Source organism: Lissotriton helveticus, chromosome 1_1 (genome assembly GCF_964261635.1).
Source record: "Lissotriton helveticus chromosome 1_1, aLisHel1.1, whole genome shotgun sequence".
In the NCBI taxonomy this organism is placed as follows: Eukaryota; Metazoa; Chordata; class Amphibia; order Caudata; family Salamandridae; genus Lissotriton; species Lissotriton helveticus.
In genome coordinates, this window is record NC_136057.1 from 1,063,442,548 (window position 1) to 1,063,455,712 (window position 13,165).

Below are 13,165 nucleotides of genomic sequence, written 5' to 3' on the forward strand. Positions count from 1 at the left end.
GATGCATAGTGTGAACAGCACTCTTCTTCAAAGCTGCCCCAATCGCCTCCAGCACATCTGCATGTAGTGCTGGAACCGCAACTCTGGCAAAATAGAACCGGCTAGGAACCTTCCATTTAGGGCAGAGCGTTGCCACTAATTCAAGAAAACCAACCCCTTCCACAAAAGAAAAAGGGAGAAGGTCCAGCGCTAGCATTTTAGCCAGCTTAGTGTTATACAGACGCACCATTGGGTGGTTGCGTTCAAATGGCGCATCTGAAAACAACATGCTTCTAATGGTGGGCTGGACCATTTTTTTACGGGCAGATGACGCCTTCGACCCAGTTACGCTCGGTGATGAAGTTTTTCGCATTGGTGTCTCACTCTCTCCCATACTCTTAGTGTGGCGCACAGGGGGTGTGCTGCTGACAGGGGTACTGAAACATAAACGGATACAGTTTGTTGACTTCCAATTCGGGTTTCCTTGATCTCCTTTAGGTGCGCAAGCCATTGGACAAGGTGCTGTCTCTTAAGATGACCTCTCTGGCCTCCGGTACCATAGTTGGTACCAAGCTTACCACGACTAACTGCAAACTTACAAATGCTACAAATGGCTATGTTTTCCCTTTTTGGGCAAACACTAAAGAAGTCCCAAACTGCGGACTTGAAATTTCTGTGGGGGGCGGAGGAGGCGATACTGCTGGTCTTGCTGCTAATGGCAGATGAAGTGGAGGATGTGTGTTGCCGAACTTTACCACGTTGTGCACTTGCACCACCACTAATTGAGGTGGGGGTGGATGGAGGTCCCTTCTGGCGAGATAAAAATATAGAATCGGTAGGTGATGGTGTACTAGTTAACTCCAATGATGGTGTTCCTCCCATTGCCTCCTCGTCGACAACATGACGCTCAGCAGCTTTTCGGGCTAGGGTCAAAATGTCTGTTTGCTGCATGCCCACTGAGGCTGGAGTGACGTGTATGATGACTGCGTCGTCGTCATGAGAGTCTTCATCAGCAGGAGTATACGCCACTTCTTCTTCAGCGTCATCATCACACTCCATAACTCTGAGACTTTCGGGGACCTTCCTTTTACGCTTAGCTACCTTTGTCAGGTCATGGTGTGCCTCACTCTCAGGCAGCACTGGTGGTTCCCAATTTTCATCCATATCATCAGAAAGAAGGGGGCTTGAAGAAGAAGTAGACACCATCCTTGATCTTTTCCTTGTTGGGTATCTGGAAGACAATGAATCATCAGGAGGAGTGGCTTCCTCATGTGATACCTCGGCTTGAATGTCGATTTCCTGATGCGCCCCTACTTCGGGAGGAACAACTATTGTGGGCACTTGTGCTGCTCCATGCACCTCTGCTTGCGCATCTCCTTGCGCTGCCTCTCCTTCCACATGTACTTGGGCTTGTAGTACTTGCACAGGTGGTTGTTGTTGCGGCTGTGTTTGTTGAACACTAGTCAGATGAGTTACAACAACCTGTGTTGATTGAGGGACATTGCTGCTACTTTCTTGCGATGAGCCAACATCACTGGTCGATGGTGATTGAACAACTATACTGGCGGCCTCTAAAGCACTCAAGGGCTTGGACCTAAGTTGGAGTGGTGGTGGTGGCACTGAGCCCAATGGAGCGGGGGTGCTGCTCCCGGCAGCTTGGTCCCCAGCAGACCCCGCTGCTGCTGCAGGCGCACTTTTTTTTCCCCAAAAAAAGTGGCGGTCGGCACACCAGTCTCCTTGGTATGTGGCGCCACTTGCTTCTTCTGCTCCTTACTGCCAACTTTCTTGCTAGAGGAGCTACGGGGACCTTTTTTTGGGGCCATCTTCTTCAGAGGTCAGAACAGCAGGCCGCAGTTGCACGAGTTGCAGAGTTGGCTTGTCTGTGGACACACGTGACGTCGCGTGAAGTTATGCTGCACACACACCGCTGCAGGACTTCTTCCTGGCACTGGTGGTTCTCTTGTGCACCTAAAAGCAATGGAAGACAGAGGAACATCAGTTATACACCCCAAAAAGTCGAAAAACACATAAAAATCAGCACATTCCCATGCCATCCATGCCCTCAATGATGTTTAAATTCAAGAAGACACCCCACAGAAAGACTAGGCCCATGCACCACTCACTACCCCTGGGCACAATGGATGAAAGCTAGGCAAAATGGGTGCAGGCCTCAGAACACTGCCTGTCTTCAAAATGGCCCCTTGCACCCCAAGCACATGGCCAGGGCCTGCCTGTACCAGCACTCAAAATGGCCACCACCCACATGGCCAGTCCCCATCAACAGTACACCCCAAAAAACCGAAAAACACACAAAAATCACCACAATCCAATGCCATCCATGATGTTTACATTAAAGAGACCCCACAGACAGACTCAGTCCATGCACCACTCACTACCCTTGGGCAAAAGGCCCCAACAGCAGCCCAAAAAATTGGAAAAAAAACACAAAATTCAGCACAATCCCAGGCCATCCATGCCCTCAATGATGTTTACATTGAAGAGACCCCACAGACAGACTCAGTCAATGCACCACTCACTACCCCTGGGCAAAAGGCCTCAACAGCAGCCCCAAAAATCAAAAAACACACAAAAATCAGCACAATCCCAGGCCATCCATGCCCTCAATGATGTTTAAATTCAAGAAGACACCCCACAGAAAGACTAGGCCCATGCACCACTCACTACCCCTGGGCATAATGGATGAAAGCTAGGCAAAATGGGTGCAGGCCTCAGAACACTGCCTGTCTTCAAAATGGCCCCTTGCACCCCAAGCACATGGCCAGGGCCTGCCTGTACCAGCACTCAAAATGGCCACCACCCACATGGCCATTCCCCATCAACAGTACACCCCAAAAAAACGAAAAACACACAAAAATCACCACAATCCAATGCCATCCATGCCCTCCATGATGTTTACATTAAAGAGACCCCCTCAGACAGACTCAGTCAATGCACCACTCACTACCCCTGGGCAAAAGGCCTCAACAGCAGCCCCAAAAATCGAAAAACACACAAAAATCAGCACAATCCCAGGCCATCCCTGCCCTCAATGATGTTTAAATTCAAGAAGACACCCCACAGAAAGACTAGGCCCATGCACCACTCACTACCCCTGGGCATAATGGATGAAAGCTAGGCAAAATGGGTGCAGGCCTCAGAACACTGCCTGTCTTCAAAATGGCCCCTTGCACCCCAAGCACATGGCCAGGGCCTGCCTGTACCAGCACTCAAAATGGCCACCGCCCACATGGCCAGTCCCCATCAACAGTACACCCCAAAAAAAAGAAAAACACACAAAAATCACCACAATCCAATGCCATCCATGCCCTCCATGATGTTTACATTGAAGAGACCCTACAGACAGACTCAGTCAATGCACCACTCACTACCCCTGGGCAAAAGGCCTCAACAGCAGCCCCAAAAATCGAAAAACACACAAAAATCAGCACAATCCCAGGCCATCCATACCCTCAATGATGTTTAAATTCAACAAAACAGTTGTATCATGCACCCATAACTAACCCTGGTCCTACTGGATACTGTGGCTACCCACAATATATTTTATTTAATGTTCTGAAAAAGTTCCAAAATTGTAGTTGCAGGAACTGTAATGCCCCAAACAAACTTACTTGTGAAAGTTGATTTCCAATCCAAAAGTGATCCAAAGAAAGTCAAAAAGGCCTCAAATCCAAATATTCTGCAGCATCCACAAAAAGTAATCCTTCCAGGTCAAGATCCAAATGAAAGTGACCAGCACATGAAGAAAGCACTGGGAGGAGCCTGCTGGACAGGAACAGGAAGTTGGAGACTGTGGGGCACTTCCTTCCTCCCACCCCCCCCCCCCCCCCAAATAGACTCCTTGCAAAAAAAAGTGCAGGCAAATGTCAACCGTAGGAGTTATTCTGATAAAAAATCATAATTTTCAGAAGGTTTATGCTGCTTGCTGGTGGATTTCTTGTGCAGAATTGCAAATTTGGCAATTTCGCGAGTGCGAGATTGTTGCTGCCCGCCGCATCTACGTGTTCGCAATTGTTTACTCCCGCGATGCGTGATCACGAGCCTTTATGACGTACTCGCGTTGACAAACTCTCGCTGTGCAAGGTGGCGGGCGCGATGACGTAATCGCGGTCGACAAACTCCCGCGGGATCACGCAGCAAGATCCAAAATGGCGCAGCACACGCAAACATGGAGAAAAACAACTCTTCAAACGCTGAATGACGGTAAGTGAACGCCGCGCGCCGCAATATTGTATTTCTCAAGCGCGACCATGCAAAAAAAAAATCCGAGAGATCGCGAATTTGCCGAAAATCCACAAATTCCGCGAGCGGAACGGATTTTACGCCCATGCTTACTCTCAAACAAATGAGAAAGAAATACTTATCCCTGATAGGGCCAAGTCCAAATAAATATAAATATACAGAGACCTACCTATTTGAGCTTTACCGCTGCGAGATAAGGGCCACTCACAGTGTAATAAAACAACAGCTCGGTAACTGCAGCGTGCTGGGGAAGCACGCTGGGCATATCTTTTGCACCTTCCACACACCAACTAATTATCACTTCCAAAACACTGTACAGGGGATGTTAAATACAGGACATGAGCGCTTCAATAAATAAGTAGCTGCGGTCTTTCAACTACACAGAGGGCTCTCAACATTTTCAACCTCGTATCCAAAATAGCAGCCCTGCTCATCTCCTAATGAATATTTTGAGTCACCACTGACTACTGAGCACAGTAAACCACTGCGATCCACTAACTAGCACTTAACTCTAAAAGTGCTTACACCCATATTCCAGCTGCAGTACGATCATCTGAGCACGAGCGCTGTGGTTGCTGTTTGCGGAGCGGTTCTCATACTCTTGGGGGACCTCTGAACCTCTGTGAATGGGCGCAGCACTTGCTTTATCTGCTAGAGCGCATGATTTTGCAGCGGGGGCCCTGGCCAGAATCTATACAGTGCCACATCCTGTTTGTGGTACACCTGGACTTGATCTTCTCAGCCTTGCGTCTGCCCGTGCTCTAACCAGCAATGCTGCAACAAACAGCCACAAAATTTGAAAACAACAAAAGGTAGGTATGAAGCATAAGCCTGATTGGAGTCACGCTAGAATAGATGATACACTCAGCAAGTATAATTAATCTATTTCTGTATACAGCACACCTGAACGTTCGCTGCCTCTGTGCTAGTGAAACACTGAGAATTTGATAAAATATTGTGTCAGCGTTAAAGATTGCCTAAGCGGACACCAGAACTCTACATACCCCACAGGGCTTCTCAACTGCTTTAGCGCTGAAAACTGTATCGGTCCTAGATACAAACACACTGTAAATGTTAGTGAGTTGAAGGTGGTTAGCTGCTGAGAGTATATACTGGCTTCTGTCACCTTTAAAGACCCATCTATGAGTCACATTGTGAGTGGGACCTGGTCAATTTAACCAATTGACGGTAGAAATGTCCTACCATCCCGGTTCTAAACATCCAAAGTGATGTTGGGTGAACCCAATACCAACAAGCACCCAAAAAACACTACAAGAGCACTCTTACACCCGATGGTGACCTCTCACTTAAATTAGCACTCACAGTACAATGCAATATTCTAGTAGGGTCCTCCTGCCCTCAGCGTTTACTTCCAAATAAGTCTCAAGCTTCAGTCTACATCCCTAATCAGTCTACATCCCTAATCAGAACTCAGACGCAGTGCTACATACAAGAGAGAACAAATACTCCATTGCTCTGTCAGTGCACCGCTCGATCAGTATACAGTTTATGCAATATGGCACAAAAGGAGTCTAAAACGAGTTTGAAAAGAGTCAAGGCGAACTTACCAAACCCCGATTCACTGGTAAAAAATAAAAGTAACATTCACTCCACAAGGGAAATGATTCTCAAGAAACAGGCAGATATCCATGATCTTGCCAAGTCTACAAAACACAACATAGATGCAACGCAGAATGAAATATGCGCTATCTGCTCAGACATCAAACAAATCAATACCAGAATTGCTGAAAGTAGAATCAGTAACCTACAAGACTCCAAAACCAAATTCTACACAGCTATCTTGACTCTTAATACCATAACTCGATCTCTATCCAGAAAACTAGCAGCCCTAGAAGACAGAAACGGATGGTGGAATCTCTGTATCTTCGTCATCCCAGAAGGAAAAGACCCGGCTGGGTCCTGTATTCTATTCCTAGAGAAATGGTTCTTAAAAGATACAAACATAATATTTGAAAAAGAGCTCGTATTGAAAAGAGCGCATAGAGTACCAACACGGAAACCCCCTAACCAGACTCATCCATGCCCAATTGTATGCAAACCACTTCACTGTCAACATGTGGAAAAATCCTCTAATTCATGTGAAGAAACATAGCCGCATATAATTGAAGGCCAGCATTGTCTTCATCTCATGAAACACTTCTAAATCCACAGTTGAGACTAGGAAGGGTTTCCTGGCCATGCGCCCCAGGTTGAAAGCAATGAACTGCCAGTTTTCTTTTGCAGATCCTGCTAAATACTGTGTAACAAATGAGGGCACCTTGCACATCTTTAATGATAATCTTGCCCTCATTAAATTCTTGGATGACAAAGACGATGCAGATATGGAAACCTCATCACACAAGGCCGCATTCCCAAGGAACAAACATTAACTATTTTCTGAACTTTGCTCACCAAAGATAACTCCTAACTTGCTCTACAAGATGAAAATGTCCTCATATAGCCTTTGCCTTCCCTTTCATACTTCGTCAATTACAGAGGGTCATAACCTCTAGGACTCTGTTGCTTCATCATCCTTAATTCGGTGATTATGGTTTTCTGAACAAGTATTCTAACTCACGATCAGCATCTGTAAGTACTCTTGCTATATATTGTTAGCGACTCAGACCTTGACAGGTCCTTTATCGTCAATAGAAATAAGGTATGAGAGCATTACAACGTCGTTCTTTCCGATACAGAGCGGCGATTCTTTGGAGCTCTCTGCCCTCCCATATCCGTGGCCTCAACAATCTCAATGATTTTAGGAAAGCTATTAAAACTTTTCTTTTTCCTACTATGTAGGCCGCTGCCGTTTCTGCTGTTAGCGCCGGGACGCCCCTTGGCTGGGGCAGCTGTCGCGCTCTATAAATGTTTTAAATAGAAATAGAATAGAAATAGTAAGTGTTAGACTTGGCATCTTTTGGCGTGTTTCCCCTGTCTTTTTGCTTTCTGACCTCCTGTTTCGGATGGTATGCTGGACTTCATTTTGCTGGTTTAGTGTCTGCGCACTTTTTCACTGCTATCCAGTGCTAAAGTCCAAGTGCTCCTACAGTAGATGGTGTTATGATTGGTTTTCAATTATTGGCATATTTGATTTACTGGTAAGCCCCTAGTAAGGTGCACTGTGTGTGCCCAGGGCCTGTAAATCAAATGCTACTAGTGGGTCCTGCGCACTGGTTGTGCCACCCACACAAGTATCCTTCCCAATGTGTCTCAGACCTGCAACTGTAGTGTCTGTTCACCCAATGTTTTAACTGCCATATCGACCTGGCAAGTGTACTCACTTGCCAGGCACTAACATTCCCTTTTTTACATGCAAGTCACCCCAAAGGTAGGCCCAAGATACTCCTATGGGCTTGGTGCAGTGTATGCAAAGGTAGGACATGTGGTAGTGTGGTTTAGGTTTCGCGATAGTGAAATACTGCCAGTTTCGTATTTTACTATTGAAAGGCTGTCTCTCCCATAGGTTGTCAGTGGAGCTGCCTTGTAACCTTTTACTAGCGTAAATTTCAATTGGGAAGAGATAGACATTTAGAGTTTAGGTTCCCTGAACCCAGGATTTAAAAATACATCTTTTGTTAAAGGTGTTTTTTAAATTGTGTGTTTAAAAATGCCACTTTTAGAAAGTAAGAGAAAGTGGGGAGAGGCCTATACCTCCACTTTTTATGAAAGCATGTGTAATTTCTGCTTAATGGACAAACACATTCTTTTTATGTTTGTACCAGTATTTTATTTATACCGTTTACTTATATCTTTTGTGTTTTTCATTAATTAATTTCAGCATGAAAAAGAGAATTGTCCAATCATATCTACATTATATATACAAACATTTTACAAAACATCTCAAATCTACACAAGTGAAAAATCATACTATATAGAATACATCACAGTACACTTTTACAAAAAGATGTCAGGAAAATAAACAAAACATAAAGACATCCAATACTTGTGTCTTATTCCACCAGTTCAGGTGGACACATTTATGATCCTAGACTTTCTTTTAATGTCTATATCTGGTATCCGTTTTGCCACAGGGAGACCGATTAAAGTTCAGAAAAAGGAGTTAATCCTTGATTTGCAGACTGGAGTTAAATCGTCATTCCTCTGTGCTTTATTGATGTGCTGAAGCATTTCAAATTCTAGGCTTTCATTGCCAGGATTCTCACCAGGGCTTTTTTATTTTCTGTAAAGGATGTGTGACATAAAGTACACATTTTAGAAGCACTCTCCTTTTCTACTCTAGTTCTACTAAGACTTGGTCATTATATTGTCTATTGTACCTGAGAAGTCTTGGTTTTTCCTTCCCATTAATCTTCAAATGGCTGTACAACGGGTTGTCTCTTTGTTGGAAGACCCTCTGTTAAAAAACAGGAAGGTCTGTCCGTTATATTCCTAAAGGACGTCTCAATTATGTAGCGACTCACATTTGTTGTCTCCTACCTTATAAACTGCCTCTTATTTCTGTGCTGTATCCTACGGTCATTTATATGTATCGCACCCTGCAAAAATATATGCATATTATAGTCTTTTTAGGTGAGGTTTGGATTTTCCTTTTGTCTACCCAAGATAGTATTTTAACATTTTTGAATACCTGTTTGTGGAACGATCTCTTCTTAGACCGCACATATCAGTGGGAAGTTTCTGTACCCGCACTTGATGTCTACGGGAGAATAGACTTTGTTTACTAAATCTATCCTTGCAACAATGTTTCTTGGTTTGCGGTTGTAGAGAATCATGTGCCTACCTCTTTTGTCAGCGTTCGCGGTGTGCGCGCTTTTAGTCCTCGCGTTCGAGTTTTCTCGCTCGAGTTTTCCTGTAATGGAATATACGAATCCAATTATCAGTCTCTCAATTCTGATATCTATTGCCTGATGCTTACCTCAGTTACAAGTGTGATTTAGCGGCATGTCGAGTACCGAGATACCATTATTAGCGGTAGACATTTTTAAAGACGGCTTTGCCTATTAAGGTTTCGTTAAAGTTTCTGGGAATTATAGTCCTGCTTCTCAAAACCAATCAAACAGACTTCATTCCATTAGTCACTATAGTGCATTATGAGCTTTGGAGTTGTTACGTTTTAGTCAGCTCAGCTCAGTCATACTGTTCAATCCTGTTACATAGATATAGTCACCATATTTGCTTCTGACAATATCAAGATTAAACATGTCATCACAGTTAAGCCCTCGATTGACTAAGTCTAATGCATTAGATGCCACAAAGAGAATGCCCTGCTGGTAGAACACTACTGAAAAAGAAATGAGATGGTGGGTGATTTATGTAGTTAAACCCACAAAAAGACAAAACAATGTGGCTCAAATTCTAATGCTTAAAGAAGGTAGATGGATATGTCTTACTGACTTAGTCAATCGAGGGCTTAACTGTGCGACAGAATGGCACACGCTATCCTGTATATATTGATAGACTGTGATGACATGTTTAATCTTGATATTGTCAGAAGCAAATATGGTGACTGTATATCTATGTAAAAATTGTTTTATACATCAGATTTATAATAATCTTTCAATACAATACTTTTGCAATGCGCCCCCTTTCCTCCTTACCGCATTCATGTGTATCAAATTGTACAGGCAACTTCGTGGTCATGTTCCAGTTTAGGAAGCCTCTAATGTTGTTGTGTTGAAAATCCAAACAAACGGCTCCCTGCGGGAAACCAACTCTCGCTGTGGCACGGCAGCTCCAGCTGAGCCGCGCTGCCTCCTCCGTCCAGTCTCCTCCCAGCTCTCCTCTGTTGATTTGGGCCACGATAGAACGCGGCGATTAGTAAACAGCCGTAGCAGCGAAAAACAGCCAACATTCGGGGTAATTTGTCATCCGCACATGCCCCGAAGATGCCTTCCCAACTTCAAGTAGCTTCAAGTAGCACAGAACCGCACTCAGTTTGTGTGTTCCACCATCGGTGGAGAGAGCTCCCGACTGCGACTAGCTCACAACCGTCTTGTTCCCCCCTCACCTAAATGGCATGTATTGATTTCGAGTCTAGTCCTGTTCTTGAAAATTGTAAACAAAAATCAGTGAAGTTTGTGGGGAAAAAGGGGAAGCAGGATAGATCCTCAAGATTAGAAGAGGATATAAATAGATATACCCTACGGAGCAGGGGGGTTTGGGGGAAAGGTGAGTTGCAGAGTTCACTAAGTAACATCATTCATACGAAAGTGCAAATATCACCAGCACAATCTTTAACCCCCCCAGACCAAGTAAAACACACAGTTAAACAACCGAAAGTGGTGAAAGTGAGTAGAAAGCATGCAGACGTCTCCAAGACCCAGTTAAGTGGGAAGAAGCAGTTAAGAAAGAACCCCACGAAAATAAAAGTCACTCCCTCCCTCCACTCATACTTTAAAGTAAAAGAGCAGACACAAGGAGGCCAGGTGGAATCTCCGACAGGGGTTCGTGACTCTCAACTAGAGAACACTAACGCAAAGGGGCGATGGCCTCGGGTGTCGCTTTGAATATTGCCTCTGGTGCTGCCTCTAATCAGCCTTCTTCAAAACAACTTCCATTAAAGAACAGATATGACTCTCTGCTAAGCCTTGAAGGAGATAATATTCCACCTTAAGCCGACCCAAATGCCATCCAACGCTCTTTTACAGATTCAGAGCAGCCACCAACCTCAGTTACATTATCACCAACCAATAATAAGGCGAACTTGGCGGAGTCGGAAAACTCAATGGCGGCATTACTTGTAGAAATAAGAGAGAGGTTTTCAACATCATAGTCCAACCAACAGAAAATACAAGGGTACTGTGAAGCTATGGAGGAGAAAATTAATGGATGTATGACGGTACAACGCGTGCTTTCACAACGCGTACCGTTATCACGCAGGTTTTACAACGCAAGTCGTTACAACGACTTGTGTTGGGGGGCGCTGGATAGTGAATATTTTAATTTACTATTCCAACTCCAGTCCCCGTGGATAGTAGGGAAGGTGTTGGATAGTAAATTAAACTATTCCCTATCCTACAGCGCCCTCCAGCGCAAGTCGTTGTAACGACTTTCGTTGCAAAACCTGCGTGGTAATGGTAGCGCGTTGTGAAAGTTTTGTTGTAAAGGATGTTTCCCAAATTAATAGCTTAATAGACAGAGTGGGAACAATGGAAATAGCACAAAAGGAGATCTCAATTAAAGTGGTTACCAACCAAGAAGAGATTTTGAAGCTCAAGAAGAATGAAAGGGAGCTCAGAGACAAGTTAGAGTCGTTAGAAAACAATGCAAGAAGGAACAATATTTGAATTTTGAATGTTCCTGAAGGGAAGGAAGTAGGACATAACAAGGCTTTTGTAAGCTCCCTTCTAAAAGAGTTTAATCCCCAATTAGACTCCGACGGTATAGAACAAGACATACAGAGGTTTCATCGTGATCCTTTTGTGGCACGTCCCGGAAGGAAAGCCGCCAGGAGGATTTTAGTAAATTTTACAACATACACGCTAAAAGAAACCATCCTCGCGGCGGCTTTAAAAGCCGGAACATATAAGAAGGAAGACTGGTCGTTCCGCTTCAGAACGGATGTTTCTCGTGAAACATTAGATAGGCAGCGGGAATTAAGGAAATACATTCAGGACCTAAGAGCTCTAGGTGCCACGGCTAATATCCGTTTCCTTGCCACGCTAGAGGTCATGAGGAACAATAAAATGCACATTTTCAGAGCGCCAGAAGATGTAAAATCATGTATTTTTCAGATAAGGGCACAGACAGCAGTATAGTTGAGAGCAGTTGCCCCACCGGGGCGTGTGAGAGCTCATAGGAGATGTCATTATATCTCGAGATATCAGGGAGGGTTCCCCAGGGTGGGAGGGGTGGGTCACGGGTAAAAATTCTGAGAACTATTCAAAGCACACTGGGTGTGGGAGCATTCGGGAGAAAATCTAAAAAAAATTCTATCCTTTAATGTTTGAGGCAGTTGAGTTGTTTTTTGTTTTTTCTCTTTTCTTTTATGCAATGTCAGAAAACAAGGGTTGCCACCTTTTAACGGAAACTGAATGTTTTAGGTTATCGTTAAGATACAATAAGAGGTCTTCAATTCTGTATCATGGCAGGATCAGATAAAAGTAACTGCTTAAGAGTTTGATCATGGAATGTGAACGGCCTGAGAGTAGCCCCAAGGAGAAATAAAATATTAGAATACCTGAAGCTGTGTGAGGCATATGTAATTTTCATTCCATAATCCCATCTGTTAAAAGAGGAATGTCTTGATATTATTAAAACTCAAACATGGATTGAGCATTGCATTTGCACATCCCAAACAGTTGTAGTTAAGGGGGCCGCAATACTACTTAACAAATCAGCCTACTGTACCATAGCCAAAGGGAAAGTTGATTGTCAGGGTAGATGGGTGATTGTTAGGGTCAGAAGCCAGGGCATGTGGCTAATTCTTGCCTCATACTATGGTCCCAATGTAGATGACCCTCTTCCTCTCCGAACATTAATGCTCCATCTACTTGAATATAATGACACTATTATTATGGGCGGCGATTTTAACGTCATTCTCGACCCAGATAAGGATACTACCTCCAAATTTTGCAATGAGGCAACCTCCAAAATTAGATCAGTTCTAAAGTCTATGATCCAAGATTTTGGCTTAGTAGATATTTGGAGAATACATAATACAAGACGGAGGGTGATGTTGAGCAATTCTTTAGGGAACTTCACATTCCACAATAAAAAGCAAGGGCATCGCTCTAGGATAGATTTTTTTCTTGACTTCTACAATCATAACTAACTTAGTTAAGAAAATCACCTACATACTGGAGCACCTATCAGATCACTCAGCAATCTCTTTACATTTAGAGCTCAGAAATAACCCCTCAGAGAGGCGTTGGACTCTAAATCGATCTCTTCTTTTTGATCCGTTAGTTCTCGAGAATGTAATAAATCAAACAAAAGAGTTTTTTTTTCTTTTTACTCTTGACAG